The sequence below is a fragment of the Sinocyclocheilus grahami genome, unplaced genomic scaffold (assembly GCF_001515645.1).
Source record: "Sinocyclocheilus grahami isolate Dianchi unplaced genomic scaffold, SAMN03320097.WGS_v1.1 scaffold552.1, whole genome shotgun sequence".
Classification (NCBI taxonomy): Eukaryota; Metazoa; Chordata; class Actinopteri; order Cypriniformes; family Cyprinidae; genus Sinocyclocheilus; species Sinocyclocheilus grahami.
The window spans coordinates 608,474-630,181 of NW_015505731.1; the positions used below are offsets into that span (position 1 = coordinate 608,474).

Sequence of the window (21,708 nt, forward strand, 5' to 3'; positions counted from 1 at the left end):
AGCATAGGAGACTGTAATGCAGGAAATTCCCACCTAACCTCAGTCAGGTGGCGAGATGGTGGTTACAGGGGTATTAGGAAGGGGAAGATATGGGCAGATGTAAGACCCCCGAAGGAAATGAGTAGATACTGAGGTATCACTCTGATCCGGACAAAGCGCTGATGCCCTGTCTGGAACACATCCCTTAGGTCTTTTACCTACCTTCCTTTGACCCGCGACTATTCCTACCCCTACCCGCGGGGCGGGGAAGGAGCGCGAGCCGCGACACTAGCCTTCTGTGCCCGTCTCTGATCCTCAAACTGAGATGGGCCAGGACCCCTTGGGTTGTTCGGGCTCAGACCTGGACCTTCGTAAAGGCCACTGAGCGCGCCTTTGCCCGCACTCAGCTAGGAGAAAGGCCCTCGCCTTTATCCAGGTCTTTCAGCAGGCCAGCCTGATATGCTTGGGGCATCACCATCGTGTGCAATGAAGCGACAGCCCGACCTGCTGCTGCTGCTGCATATGCCCTGGCATTAGAGCAAGATGTCAAGGAGGGAGCCTTAAAAGAGGACGTCTCATCCAGAGAGATAGCTGGCCAGCGTCTCTCTATAGGGGCATCTTCTCATAACCGCTTTCGCGCATCGCCTCGATGTTGGCATAACTCGTATGCTGGAATCAATGGATGCATGAGGAAAAAACGGCCTCTTCCATTCCTTCTCAATCTCTGTATGGAAAATAGGAAGAAAGGAAGGCTCACCTGAGCTGGAGGGTTATGGCCAGAAAAATAACATTCATGTTTTTTTTTTTTTTAATAGATGACCTCACAACGTCATTTTCTTCACCCGCTTCACGGCAAGTCATGCCTCGCCGTGGTGCGATGCATAACTTTCAAAATCTCATCATACGCAGGGTAGGAGGATTGGGAAAGCTCAGTCTCAGCTTTTTGCCCTCCTCAGACATTTTCCTGCTTTCCAGCAGAGCACTGGCCCCTGGATCAGACAATGTTAATGAAATAACATCATCCTCCAGCGGCTCACTGGTAGTGATGTCATGGCTGTCGCCGGCCAACGTGTCGTTGGTGTTTTTTTCAATGTATGCTTCAGACACGGGTCACGACAAGGCGTTCCCCATAGCGACCCCTAGAGGACGCAGTTCGAAGTTCCCATGAAAGGGAACAAGTGATTTTTTATTTATTATTTGTCATATTTTGTCATATTTGCATTGTTTTATTTTTGTACTGTGATTTTATATTCTCAGTTAGTCTTTTAAGGAGGCACTGCCACCCTTGCCTCCTCGGAGGAAATGCCCCTGAACTTGACAATACTTGAAAATTTTTTCATTTTCAGTATGGATGTGTTTAATTAACATTGTTGAGCAAAATGTCCAAGTATCATCAAGATCCTCCTTTTACTCATAAATTGAAAAATCCCACAACAACAACAAAAAAAACCTGTAGAAAAATCTTGAGGGAACCCATGGTGAATTAGTCTTCCAGGTTTTGATGTCACAGCTGCAGCACTCCATGTAAATTAAGGCCATTTCAAGTACAATTGGCATGTACAGTCCACGATTTAATAAAAGACGCAGTTCGAAGTTCCCATGAAAGGGAACAAGTGATTTTTTATTTATTATTTGTCATATTTTGTCATATTTGCATTGTTTTATTTTTGTACTGTGATTTTATATTCTCAGTTAGTCTTTTAAGGAGGCACTGCCACCCTTGCCTCCTCGGAGGAAATGCCCCTGAACTTGACAATACTTGAAAATTTTTTCATTTTCAGTATGGATGTGTTTAATTAACATTGTTGAGCAAAATGTCCAAGTATCATCAAGATCCTCCTTTTACTCATAAATTGAAAAATCCCACAACAACAACAAAAAAAACCTGTAGAAAAATCTTGAGGGAACCCATGGTGAATTAGTCTTCCAGGTTTTGATGTCACAGCTGCAGCACTCCATGTAAATTAAGGCCATTTCAAGTACAATTGGCATGTACAGTCCACGATTTAATAAAATATCACAAATTCTAATTTTATAAACCATTCTAAGCAGATAAACACAGCTCACTGTCCAGACCTTTCAATATGAGCAACAATGAGCCCTTTGTAGTAAAGATACGGGTGTACAACCAAGATTAACAGGGTTCTTTCAACAGATATCACTGACATGAATCACTAGACTCATATGATGTGCGCCTAAGGGAACATGCCTTCAGTATTGTGTAGGACCGGATAAGAAGTCTCCTGCCGGAGCAGCGACAATGTACACCTTCACTGTGTCTATAGATTGAGAAGATACGGGAGATTACTTCACAGGCTTCATCTTGATAACAGCAGGATCTGACGATTCTGGTTTCTGTAATATCTTCTGTTGCACTTCTGCGCTCTTCTTTTGTTCTTCCACAAAACACAAAAGAAGATATAGACTCAGGGAACATGCCTTCAGTATTGTGTAGGACCGGACAAGAAGTCTCCTGCCGGAGCAGCGACAATGTACACCTTCACTGTGTCTATAGATTGAGAAGATACGGGAGATTACTTCACAGGCTTCATCTTGATAACAGCAGGATCTGACGATTCTGGTTTCTGTAATATCTTCTGTTGCGCTTCTGCGCTCTTCTTTTGTTCTTCCACAAAACACAAAAGAAGATATTTTGAGGAATGATTCAACTGTGTTGGTGCACATAGTGAAAGTCAATGGGGTCCAAAACAAAACCGGGAAACCCATTAACGTCCATTGTATGGACTGGGACATTGGACAGTAAAATATCTCCGTGTTCCACAGAAACAAGAAATTCATACAGTTCTGGAATGACATGAGGATGAGTAAATTATGACCTAATTTGTTTTTCTTAGAACCATCCCCTTAAGGACTAACTGACTCTCTGAGTTGAAACTAAAGTCTGACATCAACAGATCAACAGACAGCGATACCTCTAAAAACACAAACCAATTGAAATGTGGCGCAATGAATAAACGTATTAATCTGTCTGCATGTTTCACTAATCTTCAAAACGTGTTGTGCGAGACCCAGCATGCAGGGAGTCCAATAAATGGGTAATCCATTGGAATGAAGTTCAAATTGCCCAACATGTTTATTCTGAATGAGGCAGGTATTATGTCAATGGACATCGGCCTGATTGTGGAGTTCAATGACCAATAACACAAAATAGATGAAGAAAATGTGTTGGACAGGTTGTGTGCCAAAGTAATCCTAGATTATTATATCCTTATTACAAAGGCTGACCAAATTACATAAAGGCAAATATTTATTTAGCTAACTACCAAATAATTTACACAGCAGACCAGAGTGACATCTCAATTTGCTGTGCTGCTTTGAAGTCCTTCAGTGGCACTGGCATGGTTTTGACATGAAAGAGGACGTCCTGGTATTCCCAGCATGTGCTTGAAGCCACGGCGGAACAGTTTTCACAAGAAAAACAGTTCAGAGTTTGAACTTTATTACAAGCCTTTCTTTCTCTTGGATCTGATTTACGGTGAACCCTTGGGTTCTGACTGACTGTGGATACCTGAATGTTGGTTTGTCAAATAAATCTGCAATGAATTTATGAAACAACAATATGATGGTCAGTATGACATCATGCAATTCAATGCTCCTCTTCTATGATAAGAATGTTTTTCATTTCTGAATTAAATTCATTCAGATTTTTTAATGTAAGTCAGGGTGGTACAACTCTCCTCCTGATACCATAATAGGAAAAAAGTCTTGCTAAATAAATGAAATTCTTGAAAGAAAACCAACTTAAGCATAGGTTGGCATGATCTTTTTATATTTTATTTTCTTTTATTAGGAAAAAAATTATTGAAACTTCAGTGTTTTTTAATATTTTACAAATATTACAATATTTTAAAAGTCGAAAGAAAAAAATAATTGCTCCGTCTCACCAGATTATTTGACATTTTATGACAAGGCAAGTTTAGTAAACACTGTAATGTCATGTGGTGCGACCCCCAAAAACGCAATAATATCCATGAAATTAATAATTTAGAATATTCATAAAATGTATAATTTTGTAAAAAAAAAAAAAGAAGCAAACTCACATGTATTCAAGTACTTTTTACTTGGTTAAACATGACGTTTGTATCATTAAATAAATACATCACCAATCATTAAATAAACGTGTTGCAAAAAATACATACATTTAAGAACTTACCACACATTTAAAATTTAATAAAATTAAAAAATATATTTTCCTTTATCACTGACACTTGTATTTGTCACTGACCAGTGTGTGTATGAATAGCAGAAAACATTACGGAATCAGAAGAACAAGTACAACTGAATTCCCCACATAATTTATTTGTTTGCTTTCTATTGTGATCGATGGTACATTTATTATTTCCTGTTACTTCCTCTCTGAAGCTCTTTTGTATGCAGAGAAAGATGAGATTTAGGGTTTAATCCAGGCCTGTTTGTGTATTGAACTAACGCAAACATACCTACCGTAAAATCCTGTTTCATAGGATAAATCCGTTGGGATTACTTATGACAAGATATATAGCATCTGATCAAATACTAGGGCCCAGAATGCAATCATAATTCAATCCACTGAGTACTTTTTTCAAACATTAGGGAATCAGATTAATGCATCAGGTTAATAGCGATCTATTATATCTGACCTTTCTAATGCAATAGCATTATCAAATCACGAAATCGATGTGTGTAAAATCACCAAGGCCACTGGGATATGGCAAGCAAATGTTTCTTTTATCTTCTATGGGTTTGGACTGTTCGTCAGTGTGTGATTTGTGAAACACATGCAGAAAAAGACAGGCACCCACCTACAAGCCAAAAAGACTGATGCCATGGCGGCCAGTCACTCCCAATGATATCAACTCATAGTGTTTTACACATAAGGTAGCAGAGGATATAATAATGATTATTCACAAAAGGTGATGCTGGAGAGAGCAGATTACATCCTGTTGACATTTGTGATAGAATGAGGTTGTATGATTATGAAAGTGGGCATATTAATATTACAGCCTGGAATAAAGATCAAGGCTGTAATAATCTGCCAGTGGGGAAAGCAAAATAATCTTATTTCAAACAGAAAACAAGATTATTTTGCTTACCCCATTGGCACATTATTTTGCTTGTTTCACTTAATTTTGACTTGTTTTTTCTGAAAACAATAATAATTTTTACTTGTCTAGAAAGTCCTTCTTGATTTAAGCATTTTTAGATATTTTGGCTGGAAACAAGAGAAAAATCTAAGTAAGAAAATTATTTTTGCAGTGTAAAAGGGGCAAGCTTTTTTAAGAATAGAATTAGAATAGAGAGTGCTAGAGTTAGAGGGTCAAATAAAGATGGAAGAGATGTGTTTTTAGCCGATTCTTGAAGACTGCTCAGATTCAGTTGGACAGGTCATTCCACCAGGAGGGAACATTTAATTTAAAAGTCTGTGAAAGTGATTTTGTGCCTCTTTGAGATGGCACAATAATACGCCGTTCACTTGCAGAACACAAGCTTCTAGAGGGCACAAATCTGAAGTAATGAATTTAGGTAAAGGGGTGCAGAGCCAGTGGTGGTTTTGTAGGCAAACATCAATGCCTTGAATTTTATGCTAGCAGCTATTGGTAGCCAGTGCAAATTGATAAACAGAGGTGTGACGTGCATTCTTTTCGGCTCATTAAAAATTAATCTTGCTGCCACGTTCTGGATTAATTGTAGAGGTTTGATAGAAGTGGCTGGAAGACCTGCCAAGAGAGCATTGCAATAGTCCAGCCTGGACAGAACAAGAGCTTGAACAAGGAGTCGTGTTGCATGTTCTGTCTTGGCAAGGTTGAGTTGAAGGTGATGGTCCTTCATCCAGCAAGAAATGTCTGTTAGCTAAGCTGAGATGCAAGCAGCTATCGTCTGATCATCAGGATGGAATGAGAGGTAGAGTTGAGTGTCATCAGCAAAGCAGTGATATGAAAAGCCATGTTTTTGAATGACATAACCTAGTGATGTCATGTAGACAGAGAAAAGAAGTGGTCCAAGAACTGAGCCCTGAGGCACCCCAGTAGTTAGATGTTGCGACTTGGACACCTCACCTCTCCAAGATACCTTGAAGGACCTATCTGAGAAGTAAGACTCAAACCACTGGAGAGAGGTTCCTGAGATGCCTTTTGCCAATAGGGTTGACAGGAGGATCTGGTGGTTAACCGTGTCAAAAGCAGCGGACAGATCCAGCAAGATAAGTATTGAAGATTTGGAATCCGCTCTTGCCAGTCTTAGGGCTTCAACAACTGAGAGCAAGGCAGTCTCGGTTGAACGTCCACTTCTGAAACCAGACTGGTTGTTGTCGAGGAGGTTGTTCTGTGTGAGAAAGGCAGAGACTTGGTTGAACACAGCTCGTTCAAGTGTTTTTGCAATGAAAAGAAGAAGGGAAACTGGTCTGTAGTTCTCTAAAAGAGATGGGTTAAGGGTGTGTTTCTTAAGTTGTGGGGTTATACGAGCCTGTCTAAATGCTGAGGGAAAAACAACAGTGTGAAGGGATGTGTTAATGACGTGAGTGAGTGCAGGTACAAATGCAGGAGAAATGGCTTGATGGAGATGAGATGGAATAGGATCAAGAGGACAAGTAGTAGGATGATTAGAAAGGATGAGTTTGGAGACTTCTGCCTCAGAGAGTGAAGAGAAGGATGTGAATGAGTGCATGTTTGCTGGTAAGATGTGCTTGACATATTGTGGTGTGGAAAATTGTGCACTGATGGTTTTAATTTTATTAATGAAGAACATGGCAAAGTCGTCAGCTGTTAGAGTTGATGAAGGAGAGGGAGGAGGAGGACAAAGAAAATGTTTTAAAGAGTAAGCGAGAGTTAGACGAATTGTTAATTTTGTTATGATAGTATGTCCTTTTAGCAGTGGAGACATTAGCAGAGAAGGAAGAGAGGAGTGACTGATACACATTAAGGTCAGTAGGATTTTTTTTATTTGCGCCATACCCTTTCAGCAGCCCTGATCTTAGAACGATGTTCGCGGAGAACATCAGACAGCCAAGAGGCAGAAGGAGTGGTACGGGTTGGGCTGGAAGACAAGGGGTAGACAGTGTCTAAACAAAATGTAAGAGGGGAGCAGAAAGTATCAGTAGCACTGTTAGCATCAAGAGATAACTGTTTAGGGGGAGGAAGCAAAGATGAAACCATAGCAGATAGCCGGGAGGGTGAGAGTGAGCATAGGTTACATCGAAAGATGACATGTGGAGGGGTATGTGTTGTGTCAGGAACCCCGTTGAGGTTAAGAGTGAGGAGGAAGTGATCTGAGGTGTGTAGTGGAGTAACCAGCAAATGATCAGTGGAGCAGTGTCGTGTGTAAATAAGGTCCAGTTGGTTGCCGTAGTTAACACTCTCTTGAGATCAAAAGAGGCAAGCAGAGTGTGGAAGTCTACAGCCTGAGGTTTATCTAGGTGGATGTTGAAGTCTAGGTGGATGTTAAAGGAATACATTTCCAATCATTAGAGATAAGCAGACCAGTACCTCCACCTCTTCCAGTCAGTCGGGGAATGTGGGAAAATTAGAAATTATTGGAGAGTGCTGCAGGAGTAGCAGTGTCCTCTGGTTTGATCCAGGTCTCTGTCACAGCCATGAGGTTTAGTCTTGAATGACTAGTAATAGATATAATTAAATCTGCTTTGTTTACTGCAGACTGACAATTCCAGAGACCAATAGAAAAAGAAAGTAGTGTATTAGCAGACATAGGCAAAATGCGCAGGTTGTTAGGATTGCGCTGCCTATAGTGTGTGATGCGTGGTTTGCGAGTGGTATTAATAGCAGGGATATGGAAACACAAGAGTTGGTCATAAAAACTGAAACAGAAGTGAAGCAAGGTGTAGAAAAGAGGATGAATCAAAAGCGATACTTATGTCCCTAGCCGGTGTCCCTGCACGGTGGAGTCGATGGTCTTTACACTCTTCGGTCTTCGCACGAGGAGGGATTCACACGAGGGCTGCCGCGGTATACTAACCTTTTTTATACCCGTTTGACAAAACGGAAATTGAATTCAGCTGAACACACTTTACTGTTTATCACAACAAAGGGCTAAGCAAGGACACAACACTGACATATATATATACATATACATATACATATATATATATATATACACACATACAGTATATGCAATTTCTTCTTTGAATATTGGTGTCTTGTTGCATATTTTTGATGTCCAATTTTATCGAAATTTAAATTTTCTGTAGTTTTATAGAAAAAAGCGCTACAGTTATCTCAAGGCTTTTTTTTTTTTTTTTTACTTTTACTTCACATACATTACAAACAATCAAAGTGTTGCCATTATTCAAATACAGCAATTCGTATTTTTCCATCTATACAAACACTACAGAGTTTGTACGGATGGAAATTCACTACAAATTCACTACAAAAGTGAATTTAGGAGCAGCAAAGACCAGGTGGTGTGCTAAAGGATGGTTTGAGCATTATGGCAAAACGCATGTATCATGTTCTCCCGATCCGTTCCTTGTCATCTTAACCCATACATTCTTCTCATGCATTCCACTCAGCCGATTAAGGAAGCCCATCCATTAGAAACACATGCTGTGTTCCAGGGTCACGACCCCTTATCTGTCCGTTTTCCTCACTGTAGGATCCCAGAGAAAAGTGGTGGTTTCCTGTAACTACAGTGACCAAACAGAAAATATAGTGTTGTGCCGCTCAGTGAAAGCATTTGAGAGTTTGTTTAAAAGGCCATCACTTGTTTTTGGCATCTCTGGAGCTTGTTTTGACAGTGCTGAGTGTGCTGCCGGGTGTAAAAACAGCATGAATTAAGTTTGTCAGAACGGTTTACTCAACTCACCCTCTGTGAATCCTTGAGACAAACTTGATTTTGTTGTTTGACGGCTCTGTTTTAATCCACAGAGGAAGTAATGAGGCTTACTGTAAACCTGCCACACACATCAGAGTGATACCTTGACCTTTGTGGGCCACTGTGTGTAAACTGTGCACATTTCTGTGAAAGGCAGGTGTGACAGGAGTCGTCACATGCCAGTTCTACAGCATTCTCAAAGAAGAGGCCGCTGGCGGTCATAAAGTAGGACTGAATGAAGGGTATTGTGACAGGTGTGTGAATGTCTTCACTTTTGAAGTTTGTGAAAAGGCTGAGGTGGAAAACTGTTTGCCACATGTTGTTGCGCTTACATTCACTGACAAAGCTTTCTTGAAAACACATACATAAAAGCAGACCTCACAATAGAGGGCCAGTCACTCTTCAACAGGGCCAGCGGTAGGAGTGGCAATGTTGAGGCACATCACGATCCGATCCGATTCGGGGAATCACAATCTGATTCCAAACCGATTCTTGAGCTACATTTTTGTCTTATTAATTAATGAATTAATGAATTAGTTTACCGACCTTAAATATAATTTGTGCATTTTTTATTAAATTACTTATAAGTAGGCTACTTTTTTAAATAATTACAAATTAATAATAAATCAAAACAAATGTATGTTAAGAATTTGAACAAATAAATAACAAACAAGCAAATATAAAGCAAAGAAACACATTACAAGCAATAATTCAAAAGTGCTTTCGGTATCTGAAAGTCCAGATGAACACAGTGATATATTTTTCTCTTTTTCTCAGCATTACACCATGAAACAAATGTTTATAAAAGTTTTGTTTTGCTTTATTTTTAATGTCTCCTTAATGAAATTTGACATGCTGAATATGAAAATCACATTACATTTTATGTATCATTAACAGTGCTCAGGAAAACCAAACATACATGTTGACAACTTATACAAGCTAATATGTATGCAAATTACATGCTACATGCACAACAGGTTAACAGTTACCAAAAGCGAGTTGTCCAAAACTTCAGAAGTGTAAGTTGGATGATTTTTGTCCTACAATGTTCTGGAATGTTCTAGAAAGCACTAGAATATTACAGAAACCTCTAGAATGTTCCCATCCTTGCAAAAGCAAAATATGCTTTAAACACGCAAAATTTGTACTAAAACTTATCTGTAATAATCCAATGTTTCATAATTGTGACCCTGGATCACAAAACCAGTCTTAAGTAGCACGGGTATATTTCTAGCAATAGTCAAAAATACATTGTATGGGTCAGAATTTTAGATTTTTCTTTTATGCCAAAAATCATTAGGATACTAAAGGGGTCATATGATGTTGCTAAAAAGAACATTATTTTGTGTATTTGGTGTAATGAAATGTGTTTATGCGGTTTAAGTTTCAAAAAACATTATTTTCCACATACTGTACATTATTGTTTATTCCTCTATGCCCCGCCTTTCTGAAACGCATAGATTTTTACAAAGTTAATCGGTCTGAAATGCGAGGTGTGCTCTGATTGGCCAGCTATCCAGTGCGTTGTGATTGGCCGAATACCTCAAGCATGTGACGGAAATGTTACGCCCCTTACCATACTGTGATGCCCTGTCCGGCCGGAGCAACAAGACAAAAACATTAAAACCCATTATAAACGAGGCATTTGTTGCATCCAGTGGGGACATAATTATGGATTATTATGACTTATACTGTCTTTTTACGCGTTGCATTGCATCAAGCCGCCTAAACATAAAACCATGTCTGCATTTGTGATCGGAGAAATTGAACGGCCAGCGTGCTTGAGAACGGCACGGCCACACAGAGCCTTCACAACATGGCGGCGGCGGCAACAACAATACTACAGCGAGAATAAAAGTTACGCCTTCTTTCTTTGCGTGAACATTTGGGCGGTGTTATGCAAATCTTCCCACATAGTGACGTAGAAATGTGGGGGCGTGTTAGAACGAGCTGTTTTAGGTAGGCTTGGTTGACTCTTAACTTTTATAAAGAATATCTCTTTGGATTTGAGACTTTAGTCTTTGCAACTTTACAGATCTTCTTTATGCACCAAGAGCTTGTAACACTCCAAAGAGAAAGGAAAAATTTAAATCGCATCATATGACCCCTTTAAACTAACAGAAAACAGCTTTGCTGTTATGTTGGTGTTGCTAATTTCCACTCTGTTCTTATCAAATTTGAGTTTGAAATAAATTTTGTTTTGTGAGGAGAACTGTTGAGGAAAAATAATAGAACCCAATTTTAAGTTCATCATAGTGAAGTTGGACAGTCTGGCGGTGATTGTAAGAATGATAATTGCATGTTGATATCATATAGTACTGTCTTGAATAAAATATGCCTATTTCCGACGTTTCTCTTTCTTTTTGGCATTATCACGCATGTAGACACATTTCATGATGGTAAGTTTAATTTACTTGATTATAACAATTGTAGCGCTGTTTTTAAACTTGTAGTCAAGCTATAACGTAGGCTATTTGATAGTTATCATACATGACTAAAATCATGCAGGGATTAAAAACGAATTCTGAGCAAAAACGTTAAGGTTTTTTTTCCTTTCTGATAGCCTAGTTCGGAGGTCTCTTTTGGCCCGTTTTTAACTAAATAAAAATAACCGATGTATTTATTTAGAAGCAAGGTAGTTTAAATTTCACTTTTGTATTTGAATTTTTATCATTTTTATTTTATGAATCAAAATACAACGGCCACAATATAATATTCAGTATTGGGCTGCCGAAACTCCGCGTGCATGTTGAGGGGCGAGCTGAGATATAGGCCTATAATGTATTCATCCGTTTGTTCAAATGAATTAAGAATTTATAGTGCTATATCTCAGCTTAATTAAACATAATTATACTGTATGCACTGTTTAAAAAAATCTGTAAAAATATGGCACTATGTGCGCTGCATAAATAGGCTGTGAAGGAATTTGTGTATTTTAATTATAACTCATGTTTGTGGTTTTTCATCATTATACAGTCTGTTTAAATAAATATTCAGACACACATGCAGTGCTACTATTTGTCTTTTGTTCTGTTTAACTTTTATTAAACTGCAGATCAAAATAAAATAGGCCTGTACCCTAAATAAGGATCAATTATATTGGAACGCATCTCCAAAATAATCGCATACAGAGATGCACGTTGCCATTACATTAGTCAGCGCCGAACAACAGGCTAATAAAATATAGACTGAGGTTACAAGAGTGATTCAGTCAAGATCAGTGAGGGATTTTCTTTTCTTTTGTTCTTTGATTAACATTAATGACTGGCGGCAGCGGCTGCTGTCAATGCACGGATACAACCCTTGTTTTCTTTCTCAGCTCTTGCATTCACTTTGCATACTGTGGGTGGGGTATCGCGGTTTTTCGTTTTGATTGAAATATTCTTACACTCCTATTGGTAACCAGACTGTTGCGTGCAAAAAAACTTCTGCCATCACACAAAATTCAAGGTTGCGTGGATTCCTTTTTAAATGAATGGATTTTACCCACAAAAATGTCCTGAACAATAATAAAAAGAAAAGTAATTGTTCATTGTGCTTAAATTCTTGTTGTTGCTGTACACCTTAGGTTAAAATAAAAAAACAACAACATGTGGTAAGAAAAAAAAATACAATGTAGTAAGACCAGGAATGCATTTATATTACACACCTGCATGCCTGCACAACATACTTCATCAACGGTCTAGACAGAAGGTTTTCATTTAATTCAGGACATACTATAAAAGTACAGGAGTTCAGATGCAACACTGTCCCACCCAGATATATCTGTATTTCAATCAGCCGATTGTACTTTATGCAATAATCTCTTTAGTGCAGTATGTACTGCAGCCACACCTAATTTCCCCTAATACTCCGCTCTGGCGTGCCCTGATCCTGCCTGCAGGTTATAGCATGCAGAAACCATGTCTGCACCTCCACCTTTCCTAAAGCTGACAGCCTGCTTGAATGAATGGGCAGATCATTTTGGTTCCTGCCTCCTACTCTCCACGTCCCAGATTCGCTGTGTTATACAACAGCAGCCGGCTGTCCGTCAGCATGTCCACATACACACTGCGGTGCCCGCCAATTCTGTTCTGTTCATTTTTTTGGCTGGAGTGACTCAGTGGAGGATCATGTTTTGTGTGAAACCGAGTATTCCTCCAGGAGCTGACTGTTTCTGTAGATGCCCCAGTCACTTTCTAACTGGAAATCGTGATTTTAGAGGAAACTAGACAGAAATTCCTTTGATTCCTTTGGTAATGTCTAATACTTCATTTAGACAAATTAGTAACTTTACTGTTATTTTTACTGTAGTTTTTAGCAAAGCTAAAACTAAATCTTATGAGTGATTGCCACCAAAAGCAGAAATGCTGTCTTGTGTGCCATGTTCAGAATGGAATACTAGCGTACTCAAGTTGCTTCAGAAGTATTGCAAGTACTATGTACAACAATAAAAGTGCATTGACATAAAGGAAATTTACTTTTGGTACTTAAGTACTTTTAAAAGCAAGTACTTCTGTACTTTTACTTAAGTAAAAATCCGGGTTTTTCCGAGTCGTTCGTTCATCACGTGACACCCCCATGTTTTTATACAGTCTATGGCTTTAACCAATGCAGTCTGAGCCAGAAAGAGAATTGATTAGTTCATCTCTCGAGTCTTCGGGTTTGAGTCGTTCATTCATCACGTGACAGCCCCATAAGCCCAAACCCGAAGACTTGTCAGATAAGAGCTGAGGTGAGCTAATCATAGACTGAAGACTCAGGTAAACAATGAATTAATCTTTTCTGTTTCGTATAGCACTTTTGTATTGTTTATAGTGTGATCAACGTTTGCGTAAGTAGTAGATGTATTAGGGAAGTAACTCGTAACATTTAAATTATATTTTGCTAAAATGAACGAAATGACTCGAAAAAAGATTCATTCATTTTGCTGAACGAGACTCAAAGGTCCGAGTCGGTAAAATGATCCGAAATGTTTTTGTCTCTTCGCTCCGGCCGGACAGGGCATCACAGTATGTGAGGGGCGTAACATTTCCGTCACACGCTTGAGGTATTCGGCCAATCAAAACGCACTGGATAGCTGGCCAATCACAGCACACCTCGCTTTTCAGACCGATGAGCTTTGTAAAAATCTACGCGTTTCAGAAAGGCGGGGCATAGAGGAGAAACAATAATGTACATTATGTGGAAAATAATGTGTTTTTTGAACCTTAAACCGCATAAACACATTTCATTACACCAAATACACAAAAAAATGTTCTTTTTAGCAGCATCATATGACCCCTTTAAACTTCCAACACATAGAAAATGATTATTTTCAAACCAAACCAAACATTGTTATTACTTTTTGCAAAGTAAACTGATCCAAAGACTGAAATTATATATGTTTTGAATAACTTGACATTTCAATGGCTGTTTTTAAAACAGGCATCGCTTTGGCTTCTAAATGTCAGACAGCGGTGGGTTTTCACTCCCATGGCTGTAATTTGTGTTGAACATGACTGGTGTTGTTTGACTGCTTTTATTGTCCTCATTTGTAAGTCGCTTTGGATAAAAGCGTCTGCTAAATGACTAGATGTAAATGTTGTGTGTCTTGCTATTACTAGGCATACACAACATCTGATGAATAAAAAAAGAAAGAAAAAACAACAACATCTAATTAATCTTTTTTTATTGACTTCCATAGGATACATCCTTTACTGCTTTTCCAATCCCGTTAACAACTCGAACTGACAGACATTAAGCGAATAGATCAGGAAGCATGCAAAAATACGCCGCCCGTGATTTGATCTTTTTCCAATATGCAGGGACCAAATATAGGTGTGTCTCTATGACAACCAAACTCACACTTCCTTCTATTGATCTGCTATAACAGCACACACATGCGGTAAATATCAGTTTGTCCTTCTGTCCTCAGTGGCATGATAAAAGCACCAGCAGACGAAGCTGTAGAGGGAGTTGAGAATCATTTAGAGGTCAGTCTCTCTCTGCCTGACAATTCAAAACAATTGCTGTGTGTTTCAAAACAGCCTCAAATAGTTTTTCCATATGCATTGATTTGGTTGTTTCGGTAAGAAAATGTGTTTTTTGACACTAAAATCAAACCACTGCATCTCTGTTTCACTCATCTGCATTTAAATCCTCTGACTGTTGCTTGCCTCAAAACATCTGCCATCCTCTCTCAACACAACGTCTGCTCATTAAATTGCATTTCTTTTGGAAATGGAATATAAATGTACTGCGGTAAAATCCTTTTGTGTGATGCTTTTCTGTTGGCAAGACGGATAGTTGTTGTTACATGGCTTGGATGGTCTCTGTGGAGGTACTTTTGCCAAATATTTTAGTTAACCCGAGTATGCCTGATACATGAAATAAAAGTGATTTAAAAAAGAAATGAAACAGTTTATGTATAGCTAGGCTATGTAAAATAATAATAATAGTAATTATAACATAAAGTAATATGTAAAACCAAAAATTGCATTTTGTGTTTTGTATCTATACATCAGGCTTTTATGACACATATATTATGGAATAGGAGAATAGTTTCCTATATACAGAGAGAAAATCAAAAAGCAAAACATGCAAATAGGTGCAGATGTTGGTATTTAGCTATATGGCCCAAAAATAAGATGCGATTCTTATTGGCTTGTAATGTAAATCAATGAGATATTTTTTTAACAGACAACTTAAATAGAATATCAGTATATCTCCCAATCATATGTCTTTGTAAGATGACATATAAAGTACATCCTTTGATTATAAAACAAAGCACTGCACAATAACAATACACTGATGATTGAAAGATGTACAAATAAATGCTCCTCAGAAGACTAATGTATCATATTTGATGCTCACATTTTAACACAATATTTCTAAATAATGATGTATAGATAAGATAACCAAAGTTGCTTCAGTCCAGATAGTGTTCATCTATATCAATATAAAAGTTATTCTCATGCTTACTTCATAAAAATCAGTAGATTTCACATGAAAAAAACATAAACCAAGACCTGAAGCTGGACATATTTAAAATTGCACTAAAATTTAGCATATGAAAAAGTGTAAATGATCATTTAGAGGGCAGAATGCATATAGAAGGTTATGTATAACAGTCTTTTATTGCAACGTTGATCATTTAGAGGCCTTGGAAATTACACTGTAAAAAATGACCGTGAATTTAACGGTAAAAGACTGTAAAAATGCTACAGTAATAACCTGTTAAATGGTTAACGGTAAATTCCCCTACTATATACGGTGAAAAACTGTATTGGACATTACATGTATTGGACATTAATTTTACGGTAGTATACCGTTTCTGGAAGTGAAAAAGACCGTATAATTTACAGTGAATAACCATAAATGGACATTCCCAGAATTCCCTGCGTTACATTTCAAATTTGATGTTTTTTTGTTGAAATAACTATGTTTCTTCCTATTTTTTTTCTTATCAGTTTTGTATTTTAGGGTTGGGTGTTACACCTAATGTTGTTAAATTAATGTTTATTGCATTATTTCAGTTTCATGTGTGTTACCATGATGGTGTTTAGCGTTTGTGTGAATGACACTGTGCACCTTCTATATATGTTATTATTTAAAAGCTGCTTGTGGTGGGCTTTGGTTCATCATGTGACTTTCTCATCACCCCCTGCTTTTGGAGGTTATCAGTGTTTTACAAAGGTACAAATAAGATTTCAGTACTTCAATAGGTTGGTATATTAACATTATATCAGTTAATGAAATGATGGTATTTAACTGTAAATTTAAGTTAAAACCGTAAAACGTTGCTACCGTATTTTTTACGGTAAAATTCCGGCAAACACAGCTGCCGGTTTTTTACCGTAAATTTTACGGAATTTTTTTTACAGTGTATGTAATATGATACAGTAGGGATAAGAATGATTGCCCAAAGTCAAATTGTATTTGATTCAAAGGTTATATTTTTATATCTTTCTAAGCCAGAAATATATATGTATAATGTCATGATGTGACCAGAGCTGTCGCGCGGATGAAAATTCTATAAGACATTTATGTCAAAGAGGCTGAGTAGAGGTTGAATATAAAACCACCGCAAACTGAGTATTATCAGTAAAATGTAAAGGGAAACCATGTTCCTCTTGAACAAAACTCCACTAACAGTATCTAACCATTTTTATAAAATTCCCACACATTATCAGTGTTGTAATTATGTAAATTGCAGTTAACTTAGTTTTTAATCTCCATTTACAGTAGCACACTCATAATCTGGTTGTGCTAGCATGCCTTTTTTTATAATATTGCAGTAATGATGGAAGGTGTATTTAAAACCTCTGACAAAGTTTCAGTTATGTAAAATATTCAGTTTAATGTCTGAAAACATCTGGGATTTAGAATCTTATTTAAACCAGGAAATAATGTTTTAAAGGAATAGTTTACTCAAAAATGAAAATTTGCTGAAAAGATTCTCGGAAATTCAGCATTACATCACTGCAGTGAATGGGTGCCGTCAGAATGAGAGTCCAAGCAGCTGAAAAAAAACATCACAAGTAATCCACACCACTCCAGTCCATCACCTTGTGAAAGTCTTGTGAAGTGATAAGCTGTGTGTTTGTAAGAAACAAATCCATCATTGCGGTGTTTAACTTTAAACCATCGCTCCATAATCCATAATAACCTTTCCTCCAGTGAAAAGGTCCATTGGTGAGCAAGTGATGTCATGCTAAATTTCTCCAAATCTGTTCCAATGAATGAACAAACTGACCTTTGATGGTCGGGGGTGAGTAAATGAGCAAGTGTGGGTGAGCAAGACCTGGTCGATGCCTTAAACTTCCACTTGAAAGCAGAACCTATAAGGTGGGAGTCTTTTAAGGGATTTAATAAATGTTTTTGCACCCCTATTTTATTTTACAATAGGCCTAGTTCATAAGTTTGAGGTCATTTTTTTTTCCAAAGAACTTAATACCTTTTTTCTTTGATTCAAAGGTTATATTTTTATATCTTTCTAAGCCAGAAATATATATGTATAATGTCATGATGTGACCAGAGCTGTCGCGCGGATGAAAATTCTATAAGACATTTATGTCAAAGAGGCTGAGTAGAGGTTGAATATAAAACCACCGCAAACTGAGTATTATCAGTAAAATGTAAAGGGAAACCATGTTCCTCTTGAACAAAACTCCACTAACAGTATCTAACCATTTTTATAAAATTCCCACACATTATCAGTGTTGTAATTATGTAAATTGCAGTTCACTTAGTTTTTAATCTCCATTTACAGTAGCACACTCATAATCTGGTTGTGCTAGCATGCCTTTTTTATAATATTGCAGTAATGATGGAAGGTGGATTTAAAACCTCTGACAAAGTTTCAGTTATGTAAAATATTCAGTTTAATGTCTGAAAACATCTGGGATTTAGAATCTTATTTAAACCAGGAAATAATGTTTTAAAGGAATAGTTTACTCAAAAATGAAAATTTGCTGAAAAGATTCTCGGAAATTCAGCATTACATCACTGCAGTGAATGGGTGCCGTCAGAATGAGAGTCCAAGCAGCTGAAAAAAAACATCACAAGTAATCCACACCACTCCAGTCCATCACCTTGTGAAAGTCTTGTGAAGTGATAAGCTGTGTGTTTGTAAGAAACAAATCCATCATTGCGGTGTTTAACTTTAAACCATCGCTCCATAATCCATAATAACCTTTCCTCCAGTGAAAAGGTCCATTGGTGAGCAAGTGATGTCATGCTAAATTTCTCCAAATCTGTTCCAATGAATGAACAAACTGACCTTTGATGGTCGGGGGTGAGTAAATGAGCAAGTGTGGGTGAGCAAGACCTGGTCGATGCCTTAAACTTCCACTTGAAAGCAGAACCTATAAGGTGGGAGTCTTTTAAGGGATTTAATAAATGTTTTTGCACCCCTATTTTATTTTACAATAGGCCTAGTTCATAAGTTTGAGGTCATTTTTTTTTCCAAAGAACTTAATACCTTTTTTCAGAAAGGATGCATTCAATTGATCAAAAGTGAAAATAAAAACCTTTGCATTCTTACGAAAAACAGTCTTTTATAAAATCCAGTTCTAATGAATTTATGTTTTTAGCTGTTTTTAGCATCGATAATAATAAAAATGTTTCTTGAGCACCAAAACAGCATATTAGAATGATTTCTGAATGTTCATTCCAATGGAATTCTTTAAGGAGACTAAAAACCGGAGACTACGTAACACACTAAAATAGAAAATGTGACATTACCAGGTTATAAGGGAGCAATAAGGCATTACCTTCTCAAAGTTTTTCTTTTAAAAAGCTTTCAAACAATGTCACACTCTGTGTAGTTTCACAGATGTGACAACAGGGCTAATTCACATCTTCTGCAGTCTTTGGAGGTTGCTTAGTTGTGAAAGATCAGGGCCAGTTATCTGAAAATTCATGGGGAATTACTAGGATCCTCAGTCGCTGTTGTGCAAGGGACAAAATCCCATGTTGCTCCAGGGGGACCTTCCTTGTATTAAATGCTGTGTAAATTGCTTTTACAAAGTCACCTTGACACATCCTCTGTAGTGAGGTTAACCTGTGATGTGCTTATATGTCGCTTTGCTCTTAGTAACCAACTTAAACCTTAAAAGAAAATCATTTGGTAGCACTTTATTTTACAGCCCTGTTCTTCATGTACATACTATGTACTTATTGTAGTAATTACTAGGTACTAACTCTGAACCTACCCCTAAACCTAACCCTACCCCATGCAGTTACCTTATATTACCAGTGCTTTCTTGGGTAAGTACACTATACTGTAAAATAAAGTGCAACCAATAATTTTGTGCTGGTAAGTATATTTGATAATGTGATCATGTGATCATTTCATTGGTTGATTATAAATAGCTGAAATTAATTTGCCACACATCCCGCAGGAAATTGAAGTGGAATTGCAGAAAAGAGGAATTTACTGACTTGAATTTCAAAAATAGTAAATGTAGCTAATATTAAATGCAGTAATATAAACAAAATCATTGTTATTATTTGGTGTCAACACTGAGCATTCAATTAAGTGTTATTCCATCGTGAAATACATTAATTTATTAAATATAATGAAATATATATATACATTTCAGGCAATGATTTTTTTATTATGATTGAATATTTCAGGAACTATATGTACACCACCATTCAAAAGTTTGGGGTCAGTACAGCAATGAATCATTGAAGTGACATTAAGAATATGAAAGAAAATTAACCAACCCCAATTCTGAACAGTAGTGTATGATAGCATGTTAATGTGTAATTCATACTGAAAAATGAAGTCTATTAGGCTCAAAGACGACACTTCCCATTTTGGTGTCTGCCTCAAATTAAATTTACAAAAGTGATTTAATATACAAAGAAAAAAAAATGCAAATTGAAAATTGAAAAGCTATATTCAGCTTTAATTGTTTGGGATGCTTGAAAACCCCTTTTCATCTTTGACCCATTATAAATCTAATAGTTATATTACAAGCAATTCAATTCTCCACTTATATTCATATTTTTTGGTTTGCTATTTGACTCCAAATTGTGTAAGAACATGTTCATCATAAACAGATACCTTGGATTTCTTGCAAGATTTTATTAATGTATTAACTGCTTTAGTCCTGTTTTCAGTTAACATTTGCCTTATATGTCACAATAACTTGTAGTGCTCACGCAAGGTCTGTGTGTGTTTTATTCCATGTTCCTGTTAGCAGCAATTAGCGACTGCTGGTAAATCATTCATACCCACAGACAGACTCCTCTGGGAGCCCGAGCATGGTGTTGTGAGTGCTGAGCAGAGGAGCAAACTGCAGGAAATTAGCCTTAAAACGCCCCAGCAACCCTGCAGAGATGCTGTCAGAGTGTAATGGTGCTTTTAGCTGGAGATGTGTTCTGGCAGCTGTGCTCTTTTCTGACTGGCTTTCCTATGTTTAAAGCACACTGACCACTGAGACTGCATCCTCTTGACACATAATGACCACTGATGAAAAATAGTATCATTTAGGGAGAGTTTATTGTTTTTGAAAGTCTCAAGTTCACTAAGGCAAATTAAAATGACTATTTTCTATTTGAATGTATTTTAAAATGTAACATCTGATGGTAAAGCTGAATTTTCAGCATCGTTACTCCAGTCTTCAGTATCACATGATCCTTCAGAAATCATTCTAATATGCTGATTTGCTGCTCAAGAAACATTATTATCATTATTATTATCAAAATTATTATCAATGTTGAAAACAGTTGTGCTGCTTTTTGTGGAAACCATCATACATGTTTTACTTGATTCTTTGATAAATAGAAAGTTCAAAAGAACAGCATTTATTTGAAATATAAATCTATTGTTATATTATAAATGTCTTTAATGTCACATTTGATGCATTTTATATGAATACAAGATTCAATTTCTTTAAAAAAAATTGTACTGACCCCAAATTTTTGAATTATAGAATATTTTAATATTTTATTATACATTGGTATGTGTTTCATTATGAAATTCCAGTTTCGTAACAGTTTAAATGCCAAAAATGCCAAAGAAAGTGATCAAATTGTCTCAGATATTTAAAATGAGGTTAAAAAATGACCTGATAGTTAATTCAGATTTTAATCTTTAATATATTTGTGTTACATTAAATTCCTTTAAAATCTATCTATCTATCTATCTATCTATCTATCTATCTATCTATCTATCTATCTACTGCACTGGGAAGATGGAAGAGAGCACTCACGGCACCGGAGCACCTACCTGGACTTTTCTGACGAGCACCCCTCACCTCAATAAATCCACCCTCCGGGGTATTGATTGAGGTTTCTTGTAGTGTGATTCTTCACCCCGTTACACTGGTGGAGAATGCGGGCGAATCAGTGAAGAATCACAGACAAGCGATCTTCTTCACCTCACCTTTTTTCCTTGTTTTTGTCTCCGGTTTCTGTCACAGGCGAGCGCTC

General features: G+C 37.2%; 1 pseudogene; it reads left to right on the forward strand.

The window, feature by feature from the left end:
* LOC107555989 (tRNA pseudouridine synthase-like 1) overlaps positions 1 to 21,708 on the forward strand; it is a 78,490-nt pseudogene that overhangs the window by 36,821 nt on the left and 19,961 nt on the right.